We start from the raw sequence: 23,198 nt of genomic DNA on the forward strand, positions 1-23,198 counted from the left end.
TTGCATTGGGGAACCCATGTTAGGATTAAATTCAGCTGCAGGTAGCAGGGAACAACCCCCAAATTATAGTGGCATAAAAGATGCAACTTCACCTGTCACTTCAGATGGTTAGGGTTGGTGTGGCCTCCAGGGGCACAAGGACCAAGGCTCTTTCCAGGTAGTTCTTCCTTCAGGCTTGGCTTCCAACCCCAAGGTTGATTCAGAACCCAGAAGAGCCCTGGGCATGTGTCTGTATACTAGCCAGCAAGCAGGGCGAAAAGAGAAAAGGATACACCTCTCCTTGAGGACACTTCCTACACCTCACATCAGGTTACACCCGACATAGCCCCTTAGATTTAGAAATGGAATCTTCATTGGTGGAGTGGCAGCCCCATGTCCAGCTAACACAAGAGTTCTATTGCTGTTGAAGAAAGAAGAATAGATACACTGTGTGGTTAGATATGATGATCTGATTCTCCCATCTGGGTAGGAAGACAACCTCCCAGTAAGATCACGCAAGAAGTTCTATCCAGTTAGCTACGAGGAGGCAGTGACGTCGTGAAAAGACCACACATCATTTTGCAGTAGCTCTTCCTGCCCCAGCAATCAAAAAAGCCATACGTTGTAGATGATGCAGCTCTAAGATCCTGGGGTCGCCGTCAGCCTGGATTCCTGAGACTGCATGGAATTGCCCTGAGAGTCTGCATGCAGCATGAAATGTGTCAAATAATTTTAATTTGTTTGGAGCTATTAATAATTTATTACTGTGACGTAATCAAGCCTATCCTAACTAGTATGTTTTGGGACAACTAGCAGTATCTGCTGTGGGGTTTCCCTGGTGGCTCAGGGGGTAAAGAATCTGCCTGCAACGAAGCAGATGAGGGTTCGATCCCTGGGTCGGGAAGATTCCCCTGGAGGAGGAAATGACCACCCACTCCAATGTTCTTGCCTGGAAAATTCCATGGACTGAGGAGTCTAGCAGGCTAAGCATACACAGCAGTCTCTACTACACGTCAGTGAGTGAAAGACTCAAAACAGCCTCACACCAAAGCAGTGTTGTACCTTTGGCACACCCCCAATTGCTGTGGGTTGCTTCTGAGCAGTAAAATTTAACTGTCAAATCTGTTTGTTGGCTATTAGCATCATGGGAGTTGAACACGAATTTGTGTAATGATTGCCACCTAGTGGAGGATTAACAATTGTCAGATCTCTTGTTTCCAATTAAGCAGATGCTGCTTGAGAATGAATAGCATTGACTTTAAATTTTCAGAGCCCATTCTTGTTGATACAGTGAATTCATGCTAACTTTTACATATTAAGATTTAAATGAAATAATTTAGGAAGAAAGAAGTTACAACTGTCAAGGAATCAGCATTATATTCTAGAATGTGTCCATTTCTCTGTTCTCGCTATAATCTAGTCTGCAGACATCTTGTCTTCACACCTCGCAGAACATCAGGTTGGTCCATGGCATTGGATCTATTGAACAGAAAGTAACAAATACCTTAGATGTTTCAGTAAGATGTATGTGTTCTGAAGATGGTACAACATGCACTTAATATCGAGAATCCTATCAGGCAGGGTCCAGTGGAAAAACCACAGTAGGTATTGCTTCAGAGGGAGTTAATAGAAGGAGGCTGAAGTAGCAAAAAGGGACCTCGAGGTAGCAAATAGTTTAGGAAGCAGGTGTAGCGCCTGGGATGAAGTAGCATTCCCATAACATGGGAGCCCACAGGAGAGGTCTTCACATCTCTGGAGGAGATGCCACACCAGTGCTCTGGGGAAGGAGACACCCAGCTAGTGGCTGGTGCTCAAGTCTGATCAGGGAAGGACACTGGCGCATACACTATTAACGGGGCTACAGCCACTAGTGCTGGCCCTTCCATGGCTGGTGCCGGAGCAACCAGCTTAGATACTGACAGGAGCTAGAAAAAGGGAAGTCTCTTCTCTTGCTGCCATCCATTCTCCCACCACTGCCTCCTTCTCAGCACCCAGCCAGCCCTCAGGGAAGGAAGAGCCACAGGGTCTGCAGGGCCCAGCCCCAAGAGGACGGAACAGCATAGAAGGGTGGGCTTGGATCTGGAGAGGAAACTTCCTACCATAATGGCCCCAAGGTGTGGCAGCCCCAGCCCTGCCCTTGGCCAGCTATGGCATAAGAGAAACCACCCTGTTAATCTCACCTGGAGGCTAACTGTAAAATTCCATCAAACCCTTTGACCCTTGAGTAACACAAATCCAGTTACATGTGGATTTTTTTTCAACAAATACTGCAGGATCGCATGATCCCAGGTTGGTTGAACCCACAGATGTGGAACTCACAGGGGAAACACAAACAGGAGAACAGACTATAAAATTTATGTGGGGCTTCCCTGGTGGCTCAGTGGTAAAGAAACTGCCTGCCAATGCAGGAGACCTGCCAATCAGTTCGATCCCTGATCCAGGAAGATCCCACATGCCTCAGAGCAACTAAGCCCATTGTTGTTCAGTTGCTAAGTTGTGCCTGACTCTGCAGCCCCATGGACTGCAGCACGCCAGGCTTCCCTGTCCATCACCATCTCCCAGAGCTTGCTCAAGCTCATGTCCATTGAGTCAGTGATGCCATCCTATCATCTCATCCTCTGTCGTCCCCTTTTCCTCCTGCCTTCAATCTCCCAGCATCAGGGTCTTTTCCAGTGAGTCAGCTCTTTGCATCAGGTGGCCAAAGGATTGGAGCTTCAGCTTCAGCAGCAGTCCTTCCAGTGAATATTCAGGGTTGATTTCCTTTAGGATTGACTGGTTTGATTTCTTTGCTGTCCAAGGGACTTAAGAGTCTTTTCCACTAAGCCCATAACCCACAACTCTGAGCCTGTGCTCTAGAGCCTGGGAGCCCGTGTGCTGCAACTCCTGAAGCCCGTGAGTCCTAGAGCCCTTCTCTGCAACAGGAGAAGTCACTGCAATGAGAAGCCCAAGTACCACAACTGGAGAGTAGCCTCCACTCCCCACAGCTAAAGAAAAGCCCGCACTGCAGTGAAGACCCAGCACAGCCAAAAAGAAAAAATGATTTTCAACTGCACAGGGTGGGCGTCCCTAAAGCCCCACATTGTCCAAGGGATTACTCTAGTTCTCATTGCCTATGATTCTGAATTGATTCCCAAGTCTAAGATGACCTCAGTGAACCCCCCAGTCCAAGCAGATGGCTGTGATAGGGGTAGTTTCTGGGAGATCTGCATTCTGATGGTGTGTGTGGTAAGAAGGTTTGAACTTGTGTAAATACAAGCCAGTCCCACTGGGAGCTGTCATCTCCTTCCTTCATCTCCACGCTCCTTTACTGAGATGAGGACAAGGATTGGCCGCAGTGATTCATGGCTCGTCTCCAAGGTTACCTTACATTCTCTGTTGTCGGTGCAGAAACTGTGGGGAAGGCAGGTAAATACCTAGTTCTCTTCTATTTATAGCCTGAAACTCTGCTGAGAGGAGGTAAAACCTTACAGTCATTTTAAAACCCGGGAGTGGCATCTACAAAGGTGGCCACTTCAGCTGTTTGCACTGCCCTGAAGTGTGGGGCCGAGAATGCAGCCCATGGGTCTGTGCGCTGAGCGTGTTCCGACACAAAGCCACTCCGCTCATGAATGGAGCAGCCGTGAGGTTGGGCTGGAAAGCACGGCCTAGCATTTTTGCAGTGTTTCAGTCCTGAAGCATAGACGCTGCGTAGGCGGTAAGAAAAGCAAACCATCCACCCCACATTAGACTGGTAACTGATCTTCTTTGCTTATTTTTCTTGAATTTACTCTAGGTGTTCCCAAAGGCAGCTGTTGTAATGGAAAATTAAAGATCAAGCATGGAATGGATGGGGTCGGGGAGCTATTTTCAGGTTTAGCCGGAGTTCCATGAGACTTCTTACCTTTAAGTGTCTTTTGTCGCTTGTAATCAATTTATTTATGAAGAGAGAATTTCAAATCCCAGAGTGTAAATTTTACTCATCTTTTTGTCCTGCTTTATTCCTACAGGGTCAATCAGCCTCTTTTTGATCACGGTTTCTTTCTTTCTATTTTAACAACTTAAATTCTTTAAATTGCTCAAATGTTAAGAAGGAGATACACATGCCACAAAAGCTCTCTTAAAAATACACTCTTATCTACTCATCTAATTGCTTCATAGTTTTGACTGCTCCTTTTTTATAATTTTTTAAGTTTATTTTTAATTGAAAGATACCTGCTTTACAATATTGTGTTGGTTTCTGCCATACATCAACGTGAATCAGCCATGTGCATATATATGCCCCCTCCCTCTAGAACCTCCCTCCCACCTCGCACCCCATCCCACCCTCTAGGTTGTCACAGAGCACCAGTTGGAGCTCCCTGACCACCATTTCTTTACACTAAAAAGTGAATGAATCTTCTGAAATATGCACCGATGGCATTCTTAATTTAAATGGGGTTCCATCAGTACTGGGGCTTCCTTGGTGACTCAGAAAGTTAAGGATCTGCCTGTAATGCAGAAGATGTGGGTTCAATCCCTGGGTCAGGAATATCCCCCTGAAGAAGGGGAATGGCACCCCACTCCAGTATTCTTGCCTGGAAAATCCCATGGGCAGAGAAGCCTAGTAGGCTACAGTCCATGGGGTCACAAAGAGTCAGACACGGCTGAGCGACTAACACACTTCCATCAGTATTGGGAGCAGGGAGAAACAAAAAGCAGATGACATCACCAATGTGTTACGTGATCCTCAGCTCATTCAAGACAAATCTAAGAATCATAATGGATATGAGTTGTAGTCAACCTTTTCATTATTTTTGAGCTTTGATCACAGAGGAATTGTGTTGCTATTAAAAGCTAAATATGACAATAGTGGGAAATTACGACCTATTAAGAAATAAATGGATGTTCAATAAAGGTGAACTGCAGGCAGCAATCTATAAAAGATTGAACATTTCAGAGTCCTCCTGAGACCAGCTCTGTTACAGGCATTTGAAAGATAAAAACCAACAGAACTTGGTCCCTGCCTTTACCCACAGCACTGGGAGAGAGCTGCAAACAAGTGACCACCACCCGGGAAACAGAGGAAGGGATGAGAATTAAACAGGTGGGAATGGACAGCTGGGGGTCCCCAGACAGAGCAAGGGAAGGAACATTCCAGATGAGGCAACAATATGTGCAAAGGCAGAGAGGGGTCCAAGGACAGCAAGGATGACGTTCAACCTTCAGTGCACACACAGACGCTTCCCAGACAACACGTACCTCAGTCCCCTGCAATACACTCTTCCACGGGTTTCATTTTTTTGAAGACTTCATCATGCTCAAGCTACAGTTTGAAAAGCATTGTGATAGAGCCTCCATGACACTCTAGTCCCTGGAGAATAAAGGGCTGCTGTTCCTTACCAGTTAGCGGTGAGGTCAGACTAGGATTTGAGAAAGACAATAGCACAGTAATCCTAGTGAGAGCCCCTTAGAGTCAGGAAGACTGGAATCTGTTTCCATTCCGCAGATGTGTGTTGCACATTGTGCAGGTGCTAGATACGTGCAAACAGGCAAGGTCCCCACCTTCTAAAAGAGGGACAAAGGGGGTTTGAATCCAGGGTCTTCCACTTCGTGGCAGAGGCCTGTAAGTCCTTTACTTATCCTCTCTGAGCCCAGGGTGATTACTCATTAAAATGGTTCACCTGAGGTGGGAAACATGGCACCTGGCTTAGAATAAGCGCTCAGTAAATATCAGGCTGTTAGTTCTAAAAGATCTTGTAGGTCTTCATAGAAACATTCAACTTCAGCTTCTTCAGCATTACTGGTCGGGGCATAGACTTGGATCACCGTGATATTGAATGGTTTGCCTCAGAAACAAACAGAGATCATTCTGTTGTTTTTGAGATTGCATTCAAGTGCTGCATTTCAGACTCTTGTTGACTATGATGGCTACTCCATTTCTTCTATGGGATTCTTGCCCACAGTAGTAGATATAATGGTCTAACGTGAAGATGCGAAGAGCTGACTTATTTGAAAAGACCCTGATGCTGGGAAAGATTGAAGGCAGGAGGAGAAGGGGATGACAGAGGATGAGATGGTTGGATGGCATCACTGACTCAATGGACATGAGTTTGGGTAGGCTCTGGGAGTTGGCAATGGACAGGGAGGCCAGGCGTGCTGCAGTCCATGGGGTTGCAAAGAGTTAGACATGACTGAGCGACTGAAATGAACCGAACTGAAGTGAAATATCAGGTTTCTCCCTGCTGGTGTAAAGGGGCTTGAGGAGAGAAGTGAAGACTGGCAAGGAAACAAGATTTTTTTTGTAGTGTATTTTATTGAAGTACAGTTGATTTACGATGTGTTGAATTCTGATGTACAGCAGAGTGATTCAGCTTTACATATATTTTCTTTTCATATTCTTTTCCATGATGGTTTATCCCAGGATATTGAATATAGTTTCCTTCACTCTACAATAGGACCTTGGTGTTTATCTATTCTAAATATAATAGCTTGCATCTGCTTATTCCAACCCCCCCAACTCATCCCTTCCCCTGGGCAACAACAAAGATGTGCTTTATGTCTGCAAATCTGTTTGTTTCATAGATAAGTTCATTTGTGCCATAGTTTAGATTCCACATAGAAGTTGATCTCACGTGGTGTTTGTCTTTCCCTGTCTGACTTACTTCACTTAATAAAATAGTCCATCCATGTTGCTGCAAAAGGTATTGTTTAATTCTTTTCAATGACTGAGTAGTATTCAATTGTATATATGTACCATATCTTCTTTATCCATTCATCTGTCAGTGGACATTTAGATTGAAACAAGATTACTTTCATTTTCTTCTTCAGCCATTCTAAAAAATGTATAGGTTATATTGAAGTGATGGACTAGGGTGTTTTGCTTTTAATAACTTTGATTAAATTTCCAGAGAAAGTGAAAGTCACTAAGTTGTGTCTGACTCTTTGTGACCCCATAGACCATAGCCTGCCAGGCTACTCTGTCTGTGGAATTCTCCAGGCAAGAATACTGGAGTGGGTAGCCATTCCCTTCTCAAAAGTGGCTTGACATTACATTGGAACACACATGTTTGTTTAGCCTGGGTTCACAGTTTGGTCCTAGTAGTCAAAGGGAACTGGATTGGAAAGATGAAAAGATGTATCCAAAAAGGACAAGAACAAATGTGTAGGGTTGTTGTATGAGGATTAAATGAGTTAGTGCTTCTATATACTTACTTTTGAAGCATTTGTAATGTACAGAACTGGCACATAGTAAATACTCTATAAGTTTTTGATAAATTGAAAAATCTAATAGAAATGAGGTGGATCTGAATTCTGCTTTGAGACGGTAACTGAACAGATATTTAGGCTTGAATCCATATCAGTCCACCAGAGGGGCTCCTTGCATGGTAGGGGGCACACTGCTGTTTTCAGAGGACCCTTGTCTGAAACATCTGCTGGCGTAGTGGTGAGTGGAGGAATCCAGAGCATTCTAGCCTTCCCAGATCAGATAATTGTCGCAACAAACACTCCAGCCACAGCCAAATGAGTTCTAGCTCCCAGAGAAATAGATGGGGATGCACAGATTTTTATCTTCCATTAAGAAAGAGAGACCCTAGAGAAGGAAATGGCAACCCACTCCAGTATTCTTGCCTGGAAAATCCCACAGACAGAGGAGCCTGGCTGGCTGCAGTCCATGGAGTGGCAAAGAGTCAGATACAACTTAGCCACTGAGCACAAGAAAGTGAGAAGTTACAACACTTTCACTATTCATTTCCTAAGATAGTCACAGTGCCGTTGTCTCCAGGATTTAGTGTCCAGTGATCCTAGCTGTCCTTGCCTATGTATCAATTCTGTTAAGAGAGATGTTGGAGCCGGGTGAGGGAAATTCACATAGCCGGCTGTGACTGTGTTGTCCCCGAGGGCATGTCTTTCCTCTGTGTGCTGAGCCTCCTTGCAGTACTGGCAGCAAGAGGCAGCAGTTACACAGTGTGGAGGCTTCTGATTGTGCCCAGGGCTTTCTCAGTCCCGTTTACGGTTTACCCACGTGGCCCTCCTGGCCAGCCATCCTCCAAAGCAGGAACAGCCAAGGACGAGGGTGCCCTGGTTCAGCTGTCTTGGTCCACAAGGCCTGGCCTTCCAGACTTTGAAGTCTTCAGTGGACCTTCTCAGAAATCTCCAAGGAATTTTGTGCTCCTTTAGGGAAGGAGAACCATTCTCTGTCAAGGTGAGCTGAATGCAGATGTTCTTGGGTCCAAATGGGAAGCCCATGAGAGGCAGGACAAGTGAGGGCCTGAGAGGGCCATTCTTCATCTCACTGTAGCTAACTCGTGAAAGGCGGCGGAGGTGCAGACCTGGAGGGCCACAGTGTCCCAGGGAGGTCGGATCTGCAAGCCCGGGGCGCAGAGCAGCAGGGGTGGGGGGCATGGCAGGGTGGGGTTTCATATCCAAGGGCCTCAAGGTTGCTCTATCCTCTTGATAATGGCACAAAGCCAGCCTTTCTGTAAAGCTGTTTCCATGCCCTGGAATGGAGAATAAGATGGAAAATGTGGGCAGGAGCGGTCAAATTTCATAAAGAAAATGATGAAAGGAAACTTCCCATTAAGAAGAGATGGTACAACTCTGGGCTCTGAGTAATTTTCAAGAGGAAAACATTCCTTTCCCAATAATGTAAGGAGAAGTCATGCTACAAGTTTTAAAAATAATTACAAGGAAATGAACACCTGACACCAAAACACATGATTACTTACCCTGGTGATCACATTCAGGCTGTTATTATTAGGCTAATAATTACTTGCGAATACACAGGAGTGAAAGCAGTATGAATTACACTGATTCAATTTCTTCCTTTTATTTTTTTTTTAGATGTAATGATTTTTTCAAGTATTTGTCTGTCAGAAAGATACATAAAGTTCATGACAATAAAATCCTAAATAGAGTGAACTGTACCAAACTTTTCCCATCACTCCCCATCAGTCATTTTATGACCCCTTGCTTAAAGAGAGGACACTGAAAGATGAACTCCCCAGGTCAGCAGGTGCCCAATATGCTATTGGAGATCAGTGGAGTAACAACTTCAGAAATAGTGAAGGGATGCAGCCAAAGCAAAAACAACAACCAGTTGTGGATGTGACTGGTGAGAGAAGCAAGGTCCGATGCTGTAAAGAGCAATATTGCATAGGAACCTGGAATGTTAGGTCCATGAATCAAGGCAAATTGGAAGTGGTCAAACAGGAGATGGCAAGAGTGAATGTCAACATTCTAGGAATCAGCGAACTAAAATTGACTGGAATAGGTGAATTTAACTCAGATGACCATTATATCTACTACTGTGGTCAAGAATCCCTTAGAAGAAATGGAGTAGCCATCATAGTCAACAAAAGAGTCCAAAATGCAGTACTTGGATGCAATCTCAAAAACGAAAGAATGATCTCTGTTCGTTTCCAAGGCAAACCATTTAATATCACCATTCAATCCAAGTCTATGTCCCGACCAGTAATGCTGAAGAAGCTGAAGTTGAACAGTTCTATGAAGACCTAGAAGACTTTCTAGAATTAACACCCCAAACAAGATGTCCTTTTCATTATAGGGGACTGGAATGCCTGTTACCCAGAGTAACAGGCAAATTTGGCCTTGGAGTACAGAATGAAGCAGGGCAAAGGCTAATAGAGTTTTGCCAAGAGAACACACTGGTCATAGGAAACACCCTCTTCCAACAACACAAGAGACTACTCTACACACGGACATCACCAGATGGCCAACTCCAAAATCAGATTGATTATATTCTTTGCAGCCAAAGATGGAGACGCTCTATACAGTCAGCAAAAACAAGACCAGGAGCTGACTGTGGCTCAGATTTATGAACTCCTTATTGCCAAATTCAGACTTAAATTGAAGAAAGTGGGGAAAACCACAAGACTCTTCAGTTATGACCTAAATCAAATCCCTTATGATTATACAGTGGAAGTGAGAAATAGATTTAAGGGACTAGATCTGATAGACAGAGTGCCTGATGAACTATGGACGGAGGTTCATGACATTTTACAGGAGACAGGGATCAAGACCATCCACAAGAAAAAGAAATGCAAAAAGGCAAAATAGCTGTCTGAGGAGGCCTTACAAATAGCTGTGAGAGGAAGAAAAGCGAAAAGCAAAGGACAAAAGGAAAGATATACCCATTTGAATGCAGAGTTCCAAAGAACAGCAAGGAGAGACAAGAAAGCCTTCCTCAGTGATCAATGCAAAGAAATAGAGGGAAACAATGGAATGGGAAAGACTAGAGATCTCTTCAAGAAAATTAGAGATACCAAGGGAACATTTCATGCAAAGATGGGCTCAATAAAGGACAGAAATGGTATGGACCTGACAGAAGCAGAAGATATTAAGAAGAGGTGGCAAGAATACACAGAAGAACTACACAAAAAAAGATCCTCACAACCCAGATAATCACGATGGTGTGATCACTCACCTAGAGCCAGACATCCTGGAATGTGAAGTCAAGTGGACCTTAGGAAGCATCACTACGAATAAAGTTAGTGGAGATGATGAAATTCCAGTTGAGTTAATTCAAATCCTGAAAGATGATGCTGTGAAAGTGCTGCACTCAATACATCAGCAAATTTGGAAAACTCAGCAGTGGCTACAACTGGAAAAGCCAGTTTTCATTCCAATCCCAAAGAAAGGCAATGCCAAAGAACGCTCAAACTACTGCACAATTGCACTCATCTCACACGCTAGTAAAGTAATGCTTAAAATTCTCCAAGCCAGGCTTCAGCAATATGTGAACAGTGAACTTCCAGATGTTCAAGCTGGTTTTAGAAAAGGCAGAGGAACCAGAGATCAAATTGCCAATATCTGCTGGATCACCGAAAAAGCAAGAGAGTTCCAGAAAAACATCTATTTCTGCTTTATTGACTATGCCAAAGCCTTTGACTGTGTGGATCACAGTAAACTGTGGAAAATTCTGAAAGAGATGGGAATACCAGACCACCTAATGTGCTTCTTGAGAAGTCTGTATGCAGGTCAGGAAGCAACAGTTAGAACTGGACATGGAATAACACACTGTTTCCAAATAGGAAAATAAGTATTTCAAGGCTGTATATTGTCATCCTGCTTATTTAACTTCTATGCAGATTACATCATGAGAAATGCTGGGCTGGATGAATCACAAGCTGGAATCAAGATTGCCAGGAAAAATATCAATAACCTCAGATATGCAGATGACACCACCCTTATGGCAGAAAGTGAAGAAGAACTAAAGAGCCTCTTAATGAAAGTGAAAGAGGAGAGAGAAAAAGTTGGCTTAAAGCTCAACATTCAGAAAACTAAGATCATGGCATCCAGTCCCAGTACTTCATGGCAAATAGATGGGGAAACAGTGGAAACAGTGGCTGACTTTGTCTTTTTGGGCTCCAAAATCACTGCAGATGTAACTGCAGCCATGAAATTAAAAGATGCTTACTCCCTGGAAGGAAAGTTATGACCAATCTAGATGGCATATTATAAAGCAGAGACATTACTTTGCCAACAAAAGTCCATCTAGTCAAGGCTAAGGTTTTTGCAGTAGTCATGTATGGATGTGAGAGTTGGACTACAAAGAAAGCTGAGCGCCAAAGAATTGATGCTTTTGAACTGTGGTGTTGGAGAAGACTCTTGAGAGTCCCTTAAACTGCAAGGAGATCTAACCAGTCCATCCTAAAGGAGATCAGTCCTGGGTGTTCATCGGAGGGAGTGATGTTGAAGCTGAAACTCCAATACTTTGGCCACCTGATGTGAAGAGCTGACTCATTTGAAAAGACCCTGATGTTGGGAAAGATTAAAGGCAGGAGGAGAAGGGGATGACAGGATGAGATGAGAGGTTGAGATGAAGATGAGCTGGAAGAAATAAAGAGCCTCTTGATGAAAGGTTCTGGATGGCATCACCGACTCAATGGACATGAGTTTGGGTAAACTCCGGGAGTTGGTGATGGACAGGGAGGCCTAGCGTGCTGCAGTTCATGGGGTCGCAAAGAGTCGGACATGACTGAGGGACTGAACTGAACTGAACTGAACTGCCTTAAGGAATGACCCTTCAATCATTCTACAAAACTGAAACCGTTGTTTACAAAAATGCTTCTCCTGTGCAAGTACTAACCAGGCCGGACCCTGCTTAGCTTCCAAGATCAGATGAATCAGCAGTGTTCAGGGTGCTGTGGCCATAGAGCAAAAATACTTCTTATTATTCAGTGACAGTGACCTTAGGAAGGGTAATCAATCAACCATCTCTAAGACACAGAACAGGAAGTGGAAGGTATTGCCCAAAGCACTGATTGTCTCGTTCATATCAGAAAAGCAATCTGGTGTTGATTGGTCTAACGTGTCCATATATCACATTAAGATGGAAGCAGTCAATCACCATTTTGGTTCTTTGGTTTCAGCAGACCTCATGTTTCTCACACAGTTATGAATTTCAGCGACAGAAGCTCAATTTCCAATTCATACAGGACCAAAAAAATTTTTGTATACAGTGGAAGCTGTCTTTTATCTTGGTTTGAACCTTACTCTTTGAAACTTCACCAGCCAACACAGTAGCCACTGGCCACAAGGGGATATTTAACTCTAAATGGTAATCCGTTTAAAAGCAAATAAAGGGGAATCAATTCCTTTAGTCACACTGGCCACATTTCAAGGGCTTACTGGTCACGTGTGGCTGCTATCTCACACATTTGGTAGCACAGGGAGAGATCATTTCTGTTGCACAGAAAGTTCTAGTAAACAACTCTGAAGTAAACTTTTATTAACCTCCAAATAAAAGGGGGGTGGTTAATAGACTGTAACTAAGCTTAAACAATTATATTTTGATATTTAAAATGTTTAATCAAGAAATGTTTCATTGTCAAAGATTAATTATAGTGGTTCTAATAAAAGGTAAAGCTATTAAAGCAGTTAAGCTGATTTATTTCATGGCCTAGTTATCAATAAGGCATATTCAGCATTAATTTTAGGGTATCCACAAATGTGGGATGCATGTAAATGAAATATAAGCTCAACACCTAGCTTGCTTGAAGCATGATTGATTAGCAGCTCTGACGCATCAGGGTTTTGAATACCAAGGTCAGGTAAATCCAGTCCAGCACAGGTGGCATGACCATTTCACTAAACTCACATTGCTTTTTAAATCTCTACTCATCTTTCCTCAAAAAAAAGAGAGAAAAAGAAATTATATGTATTATGAGCTGGAAAGAATATATATTAAAGTTCTGAGAAATGGAACTTTGCCTCTTCCTGTGAGTATAACAAACCTGGTCAATACTTCCTCTTATCTGTAAGGATATGTTTTATCTTTTCCCAGAATGCATCACAGTCCATATAAAAGCACCAAGGGGGCCAATTAGTGTTTAGGTGAGGATAAACAGAAGTACCGCAGCATGTAGACTGTGGGGCCTCTTAAATGAGAACACTTATCCGACACTTTGACCAAAGGTCATATAAAGAGATTCAACATGTTTATTTTAAAAATACATTTTATGCAAATGTTATTGCTTTATTCTAAGAGCAACATATGGTTGTAGCAAAAAGTTTGGAAAATGCAGTAAAAAATCATCCACATTTCTTCCTAGTTTTCTTTCTATTCATCTATCTTTACACATGAAGTCGAAACATTTGAAATAAAATTTTCAATCAGAATAATGAACTTTCAAACTCAAAAAGTTCAAAACAGAAAAAAAAAGTATCACTTCAATTAAATACTCTTATGAGAGAATGTTTAAAAATTTCATTAAGAGACTTTTTTTTAAATCTTTTATGATTTTACATTTATTTATTTATTTTTTCCATTATTTTTATTAGTTGGAGGCTAATTACTTTACAATATTGTAGTGGTTTTGTCATACAGTGACATGAATCAGCCATGAATTTACATGTGTTCCCCATCCCGATCCCCCCCTCCCACCTCCCTCTCTACCCGATCCCTCTGGGTCTTCCCAGTGTACCAGGCCCGAGCACTTGTCTCATGCATCCAGCCTGGTCTGGTGATCTGTTTCACCCTAGATAATATACATGTTTCAATGCTGTTCTCTCAAAACATCCCACCCTCACCTTCTCCCACAGAGTCCAAAATTCTGTTCTGTACATCTGTGAGGAGACATTTTTTTGAACAAGGTCACCAACATTTTAATTGACATCAGTATCTCGTTCTTCCAACATAAGCTGTTTCAGACAGTCACCATTATGTGGGGCAATCTAACCTAAGATGATGTAAAATTCCATGTTAATACAGTTTAGAGTTTAGTAACTTTAGCCCTAGGGAAAAAATGAGAAGACATTGTGGGCCTAAGTGTGAGAATATGGGATCAGTAATTGACTGGAAAGAGGTATTCTAAGGAATGTTGGAAACTTTCTGTGGTGACAGAAATGTTCTCTATGTTGGGACTTCCCCGGTGGTCCAGTGATTAAAGCTCTGCCTTCCAATGCAGAGAGTGAGGGTTCTATCCCTGGTCGGGAAACTAAGGGCCTAAGAGCTGCTGGATGTGGCCAAAAAAAAATTTTTTTTTTAAAGAAGAACAGTGGATGTGTCATGGGGTGGGGAGGGGGGGTGGTGAAGAACATCCACTCCTTGATCTACAAAAATATTCTCTATGCTGTATTGTTTAGTCATGACAGTATATACAGTTGCTAAAACCCATTGAAACAGCACATTTAAGATCTGTTTATTTGTTGTTGTTAATAAAAACAAATTTTTAAAGATTCTTAACCTTTCCACTTTTTATGGTTTCTTCCAAAGAAAATGAAATACTTGGCTTAAATACTTAACGATACGTGTACAGGTTCTATATGCGGAATATTACAAAATGCTGATGTGAAAAATCAAAGACCTAAATAAATAAACCTTCAAATGCTCTTCCTAAATGGCAGGCTTTGCACCTGGATTCTACCCAAGCCCAAGCTGGGAATCCAGGCAGCTGAGTCAGCCATAGACCACACGGCAGGAGAGAAACCACCCTGGGAAACAGGCCCATGGTGACTTTCACAGAGTTTGGAATCCATACGTGAAAATGATTTTTCATTTTGTAAGATATCTTTACATTTGTCTATTTATTTAAAAAAATATTTATTTATGGCTGCACTGGGTCTCCGTTGCTGTGCACAGGCTTTCTCTAGCTGTGGCAGATAGAGGCTACTCTTCACTGTGGTGCATGCGCTTCTCATCGCAGTGGCTTCTCTTGTTGCAAAGCATGGGCCCAAGAGTGTGGCCTCAGTAACTGTGGTACACTGGCTTAGTGGCCCCGTGGCGTGTGCAATCTTCCCAGAGCAGGGACTAAACCCACGTATCCTGCAGTGGGAGGTGATTCCTAACCACTGGACCACCAAGAAGTCCACATTTGTCTATTTCTTGAACAGCTCTGGTTGACTTAAATGTTAGGATAGTTAAAATGTTAATGTTAGGATAGTTAAAAATGTTACTCATACTGGTCAGAATGGCCATAATAAAAAAATCGACAAATAAATACAGGAGAGGGTGTGGAGAAAAGGGAACCCTCCTACACTCTTGGTGGAGATGTAATTTGGTACAACGCTATGGAGAATAATATGGAGGTTCCTTAAAAAACTAAAAATAGAGCTACCATGTGATCTAGCAGTCCTCTTGGGCATAAATCTGGAGAAGACCATAATTAGAAAAGATACATACACCCCAATGTGCATTGCAGCACTATTTCAATAATCAGGACATAAAAGCAACCTAAATAACCATCGACAGATGAATGAATAAAGAAAATGTGGTACCTATAAACAACGGAATATTACTTACTCCAAAAAAGAATGAAATAGGGCCATTTACAGCCACAAGGATGGACCTAGAGATTGCTATACTGAATGAAGTAAGACGGAGAAAGACAAATATCACATGATACCACTTACATGTGAAATATTTTAAAATGGTACAAACCAACCTATTTATAAAACAGAAATAGAATCACATATGTAAAAACAAACTTAAATGGTTACCAAGGGGGAAATAGGTGGGAGGGATAAATTGGGAAATTGAAATTGGCCTATATACACTACTATATATAAAATAGATAACTAGTAAAGACCTGCCATATAGCACAGGGAACTCTCCTCAGTACTCTGTAATGACCTATAAGGGTATGGACTCTAAAAAAGAGTGAATATATGTACATATTTAACTGATTCACTTGGCTGTACAGCAGAAACACAACATTGTAAATTAACTACACTCCAATAAAAATTAATTTTAAAATGTATTCATGGTGAAAAATATCAGACTTAGAAGAAAGATAGAAATCTTGCTTAGTTAGAAGCCTTTAAAAATTTGTTTCCACTTAACATATGGTGACTTAGTCAATCGTGTAATCTGGTGAAGAGAGAAAAGAACGTGACACTCACTTGCTATTTATAACAAGGCAATATATTGCTTAGTACTTGTCAGCTTTTTAAGGAGCTGAACATCATGTCCAGTACTTTGCAAAATTCTTTCAGATCCTCTGACAGCTTTGGTAGAAACGTCACCACAAGCCTACTTGGTTGCAGTGAGACAGGTTCTCATTTTGTATTTCACCTTGGAAATATATTTACAATCCTGGCAAAGAATCATTCTTCTCCATCGCACTGCAGGACTTAATTTGGTAAAAAAGGAAAATTGGATTGTAGGCAAATGTTGTATGTCCTTTGGGCAGTGAATTGTAGCAATTTCAGCTACACCTCGGTCTGTTGTGCTCTTATGAATCATTTTACCTTTTTGCAACTGTTATAATTATTATCCATGTATAATAATAACTACATTTACTGAGCACTTGCCATGTTCCAGTCACTGGAAGCAGAGACATAAATAGTTGAATCCTCACATTATCTTGTCAGATAGGTATCATCACCCTCATTTTAGAGATGAGAAAGAAAGGGCTCAAGAGGGTTAAGTGAATGCCTGCCCAGAGCCACACAACTAGATATTATGAGAACCAGGAATTGGACCTGAGACAGTGTGAGTCACAGTCCCAGGCTCCCTTTAGAGAGAGAGTGATCTCCTTGCTGGGCTATGTGCTTTGAGGTTCTAGAATTCTTTTGGTTCATGCTATAGGCATGAGAAACTGTCTCAAGTTTTGGACGAGCTTTAGAAGTTGGAGCAAATATTAACTATCAAACCATACTAGTATTTGGTTCCTTTTGTTCTACCACTGATCAAAGCTCTCTTCCGTTGACCAGTATATATGAGTATGAATATGTACGGTGTAGTGATACCAGGTGAAAAGAAGCAATCTGACTAAAACAGTAGGCTGTTGTAACATTGGTATTGTAATTCACTAATAAGGCTGTCTTAGCGGGGCAGCAAATCCTTGGAACTGTAGTTGGAAGTCTCTGTTATATTGTATATATACATACATTTTGTATGTATACATAAAAAATATTGTATATATACATACAATGATCTGAGTTACTACAGAATACATATACATAAAAATAAATAAATATACATACATGTATAATAAGACATATAAAAATAGTCTAGATTTCTGAAATCAAGATCTAGTTACCCCAGAATACATATACATAAAAAAATATATATATATATACATGTATATATGTGTATATATGTTGTGAAATGTGAAACCCAAACGACTCCATTTTAGGATAGCACCGCCATTTTGAGTAAAACCCCCTCCTGAGGAGAGAAAGAAACTCAACGAGCCAATCAGGGGAGGACAGGAAAGTCCCTCACCCCCCCTTACTCTAATCCACCAATCAGTAGCTAACAAGCATCCTTAGTTGAAGAATTAACCAATCCCCTTAAGCTTCCCTTCCCGCTTCCCCTGCTGCACAGTATGAATTAACCAATCCCCTTAAGCTTCCCTTCCCGCTTCCCCTGCTATTCAGTATAAAAAAGATAAGCCGCTTTCACTCCGGGCTCCTTCGCCGTTGTGAGAAGAGAGTCTCTCCTTGAGCTTGTAATAAAGTTCCTCACTGCTTTTGCATCGATCCGCGGCTCCTGTGGTGTTTGGTGGGATTCCACGATCCGGGTACAACAATGTATGTATATACACACATATATATACATGCCTAAGTATGTGTATATATACATATATATATATATTGTAATGTATATGTATTCTGGGGTAACTAGATCCTGATTCAGAATCTAGAATATTTATTTTTATACATATTATTATATATATATAAAATGATCTAAACAGAATACATATATGTAATATATATATACACACATGCATATGTTTATATATTCTGGGATAATTGTTTAGATCATTATATATATATATAAAATGAGTGTCTAAATGTATATGTATATACATGTATATGTATTCTACGGTAACTATTTAGATCTTGATTTCAGAAATCTAGAATATTTATTTTTATATGTATTATTATATATATATAAAATGATCTAAACAGAATACATATATGTAATATATATATACACACATGCATATGTTTATATATTCTGGGATAATTGTAAATGTATATGTATATACATGTATATGTATTCTATGGTAACTATTTAGATCTTGATTTCAGAAATCTAGAATATTTATTTTTATATTCAATTAGAGAATTTTATTTGAACTATTTTAAACAGGCTCACCTGAAATAATCTGTCACAGAAAATTTAGAAAGCTATTAATACTTTGAAATATGATCTTTTTACTTATTAACACTTCACATTGTATTAACTTTCCATCTCATAAAAATATGCAATATAAGATTTTTTTTTAAATGAGTTAAGGAAACTGGGGCAAAGGATAAATAAGGGTAGAAAAACTGAAATGAAACCAGGGGAGAGGTTAGTACACAGAATATCTGCTGTAAAGTGTGTGTCATTCATGGCATCTTATTTTAAAAATAAAACAGTACAGTTCACTTTCCTAAAAATGTGGCTCCTTGATCAAGAATCTCCCATCTATTTTTTTTTTTCAGCAGTGGAACGTCTTGTCCTTTTTTTATACTTTGTTCTTTCTACCCTGCCTTAGGAAATATTCCACTTGATTTCTGTCCTTTTTTTTTTTTTTTTTTTGGTAATAGGCAAATTTCCACAGCAGTTGAGACAATGAAAAATCATTGGACCTTTTTAAAAAAGTGATCACAAGGAGCATTTGAGGATTCATTTGTCAAGTCAGTTGGAACCTCTTATGTGGGCAAGTTCATGTTTCCAATTTGGGACTCAGAGCAAGCCATCAGCTGTGTAGAATTCTCAGATCTGCTTGACGTCAGCCCTGAGACCGTGGTATCTTTAGCCGCTCACCATGTAGGATGACGCCAGCTGGATGAGCCATCCCCGTGGAAAACAGCTCAGTTGGCATATGTTTATGGGCCATAGTTTGGCAGCGGTATCAAAACCTTTCTTCTAGAAATCACTATGACCAGTACACATAGTGAACAGATCTGAAAGAGAGGATTTAAAAATTTCCAGTTCTCCCTTTCCCTATTAACACCATTACTTGCAAAGTGAAAGCATTGATAGTGTTCTTTACATCAATATTTTAAGTAGACGAGTTGAAAATGATAAAGTGAAATGTAAATACCTCTATATAGAACTGCAAAATGTTTTAGATGTGAAGTGTGCATTATTCTCACTTTGTGCCATGGTAAATATGAAAAGAAATAATGAATTCTCCCACGAGTCCTGTCTTGTATTTGCAGTGGTATGCCATGTGCCCAGTTGTTTCAGTCGTGTCTGACTCTTTGTCACCCCATGGATTGTAGCCCACCAGGCTCCTCTGTCCATGGGATTCTCCAGGCAAGAATACTGGAGGGGGTTGCCATGCCCTCCTCCAGAGGATCGTCCCAACCCAGGGATAGAACCTGTGTCTCCTGTATTGCAGGTGGATGCTTTACCACTGAGCCACCAGAGACGCCCCAACCAGAAAATAAACCTTTTTTCCTCCTGCAATGTCTCTCTAGTGCCCACTTCTGACAAAGAGTAATATTGTGCCAGCTGATAATATTTAAAGGGCCCAGACGGGTTTTCACAGAGCAGGCAAAAAGGATGATTTTGAAGTTCACCCTCTGAACAAAATTGCTAGCTTTGCTACATCTGTGAGTGTCTCAAAGAGCCCTCATCTGTTATACCAGAAGCACCCAACAGGCTTGTTACAGTGCAGATTCCTGGACTCCAAATGGAACTGACAAACTGAATTAGGATGGAGGATGGGAGACAGGAATCTGTATTTTAAACTTCTATCCCAGATAGCCTTGTGTACCCTAAAGTTTAAGATCCAGGAGCTCATTGAGGATGGAGATATTTTGATTCACTGATGTTTCCTTGGCCCTAAGCTCAGTATCTGTCCCTAGTAAGTGTTGCTTTAGATAGCTTGGTTCCTGGGTTTGTTGGTTGGTTGGTTGGTTGAATGGTTGAGAGAGTTGACTCAAACTCAGCCAGGTGTAATTGGCCATAAGCCATACCCCCTAGCCAAACTTTAATGATATTTGGTATAAGTATGTCCCTTCAGTATTGTTGAAACCCAAAGGTGGCAAATCCTCACTAGAAGGGTAGGTGATTTTTTTCCAAAGATGGCTGCAATAATAACTTCCGTCATACAGGTTCTCCAACAAGGTGACCTTGCCAGCCCTCCATCCAGAGGCAGGCTCTTTGTTCCCTGCCCTTGAATCTAGGCAGGCTTCTGACTTAACCAATGGAAAGTGAAACTGTTGATGTAAGACTTCCAAGGCTAATTTAAAAAGGCAATGCAGCTACTTCTTGTTCTCCGGAACTCTCGCTTTTGGAGCTGAGTCTGCACATAAGAAGTTTCCACACTGTGAGGAAGCCCAAGTCACATGGAAAGGCCACATGTGGACTCTCCAATCAATAGCCCCAGCTGACATCCCACCCACCCAACAAGCAGATGGACCACCAGACATGTCAGCATCCAGCCCACAGCTGCTGAGTCACTTTCCCAGGCATCATGAGGCTCCAGAGCCATCCCACTGCCTTGTTGGAATGTCTGACCCCAGAATCCATAAGAATAGTTATTTTAATTTTGGGGAGTGGGTGGGGGGATCAGTTGTTACATAGCAGTAGTAACTGCAACAAACTGTAAAGCTCTTCTGGATCCCTGCCAGTCTTACCTTACAACTCACATGCACTGAAATATGTGAACTTATATATAAGTCTTCCCTCTAATAGTACTGTTTTAGTGATCTTCTTTCCCTTCTGCCGAGTATCATTATGGAAAAGAAAGCCCAAAATTTCTAAACTTGCTATATTGCCTAATGGTTTTGTTTGAAGTGCTTAAAAAAAAAAATCTATTTCAGAATTTTATCACAGGCCTTGTTACTTTATCAGTGTAAAGAAAACTTAATAAAGCAACATGATAAAGTAAAACAAGGTCATTTTAAATTACATTCCGATCTAAAAGAGGAAAGCACTAACTAACTGTGCCATAGTAGTATCAGGAATTGGGTCAAGCAATGTTTATCGAGCCTCTCAGTTTGGAAAGTCGAATGAAATCATGGTAAGAGGAGAGAATTAGGGATCCATAGAGCTTGAGTTCAAAAATAAGTTCATCCCTCTATTGACTTTGCCGTCTTGAACACATTACTTAACCTCTCTGACCTTGAGTTTCGTCATCTCTAAAGCAAGATTAGATAATAACCTTCCTGGCCCACAGGACTGTTTTGCTGCTCAAATGAGGGGATAAGAGACGTGATAGCACTTGGTGAAGTTGTGAGACAAAATACAAACCAGTAGAGTTTCTTTCCACTAAGGACTCCTTCAGAGAAAGGAGACAAAAATTAAACTGCAATTTTATCTAGGCAGTGTAGGACAGTAGGGGGAAAGGAAAGCAAAAAACCAAACCCGATGTCTTCTTGACATTCTCTTTCTAGAACTGCAGTGCTCCTAGCAGACCCAGGTGTCCACAGCTATGGGTCCTCATGATAAGGGGCCCGGGGCTCTGACATCAGGGCTACCTCACTGCCCTTCCCCCCAAATCCTCTTTACACCGGATGTTCCACTGCTTGACTCTGAGAAGTTCACCCTCTGGGGCTGAAATATTTCCTTCCCCCACTTCAGAAACAAGCAGCGGCTACGGTTGCAAAGACACGTCTCCAATTCTGATTCCTAAGATAAGCTGCCAGTCTCCTGTGAGGCTTAGACCTCTTGCCGGTGTTCTGTCCCAACATCAGCAGCCTCGCCCGAGTTGCTGTTCCCTGAATTCAAAGTTAACGTTTCAAGTTTACACTTGCCTATCAGAAAGGCTCCTTAGAGACTGACCAACCCTACCACTTCACAAATGAGAAAACCGGGGCCCAGGAGAGGAGCCGGCTCCCAGCCCAGTGTCACGACATCTTGCAGAACGGAGCTCCTTGTTCCAGAAATAGTTTCTTCCGGGTGTTCCTGCGTTGAACGCGTGTTCTAGACTTGCAACTCAAGCTGCCAGCCTGACATCTCCAGATGGATGACTAAGAAGTTTTTTCAACTTAACTTGTCCAAGCAAAACTCCTGATTCTTCCCACCCCCTCCAGCGTGTGCTTCCCCTGGTCTATCAAGCTCAGCTGACTGTCCAGATGCCCAGATCAAAATCCCAGGAGTCATCTTGCCCTCTGTTCCCACAGCCAGCTCACTAGCAAGTCCTAAGCCTTTATCCTCAAAGTACATCCAGAATATATCCATTTCTTCCTACTGAGATGACTACCTGTGAGCCTCCATCACCTCTTATTATTAAGCTTTCTGACTAGATTCTCTGCCTCCTTGAGTGTTTCTCCTTAAGAAACGTGTTCTCCTTGAGCATTTCCTCCACACAGTAGACAGTGTGAAATTTTCATACCCTAAATCAGATTGCATCACTCCCCTACTCTCAGAGCTCCAAAATCTTCTCATTTCATAAAAATTCCACTCCATACTCTAACTTGTTGTTTAGTCGTTGTCATGTCCTACTCTTTGTGACCCAATGGACTGCAGCACGTCAGACTCCCCTGTCCAACACCATCTCCCAGAGTTTGCACAGATTCATGTCCATTGAGTCAGTGATGCTATCTAACTATCTCATCCTCTGCTGCCTGCTTCTTCTTTTGCCTTCAATCTTTCCCAGCATCAGGGTCTTTTCCAATGAGTCAGCTCTTCGCATCAGGTGGCCAAAGAATTGGAGCTTCCTCATCAGTCCTTCCAGTGAATATTCAGTGTTGATTTCCTTTAGGATTGACTGGTTTGATCTCCTTGCAGTCCAAGGGACTCTCAAGAGTCTTCTCCAGCACCACAATTTGAAGGTATCAATTCTATAAGATCCGACAGAATGGATCTTGCCTACATCCCAACTTCTTGGACCTCATCTCCCATTACT

General features: G+C 41.7%; 1 long non-coding RNA gene across 2 annotated transcripts in view; it reads right to left on the reverse strand.

Annotated features, from left to right (window-relative positions):
* Positions 1–23,198, reverse strand: part of LOC110130914 (uncharacterized) — a 93,486-nt gene that overhangs the window by 8,567 nt on the left and 61,721 nt on the right. Inside the window, exon 3 of one of the 2 annotated variants that reach the window (XR_002312015.2) lies at positions 1,286–1,458. The exons of the other annotated variant lie outside the window; for it this stretch is intronic. This is a non-coding gene — a long non-coding RNA (uncharacterized lncRNA). Of the gene's footprint in view, positions 1–1,285; positions 1,459–23,198 lie in introns of those variants that run through there. 2 annotated transcript variants of the gene reach the window in all.

This window comes from Odocoileus virginianus, chromosome 2 (assembly GCF_023699985.2).
Source record: "Odocoileus virginianus isolate 20LAN1187 ecotype Illinois chromosome 2, Ovbor_1.2, whole genome shotgun sequence".
NCBI lineage: Eukaryota > Metazoa > Chordata > Mammalia > Artiodactyla > Cervidae > Odocoileus > Odocoileus virginianus.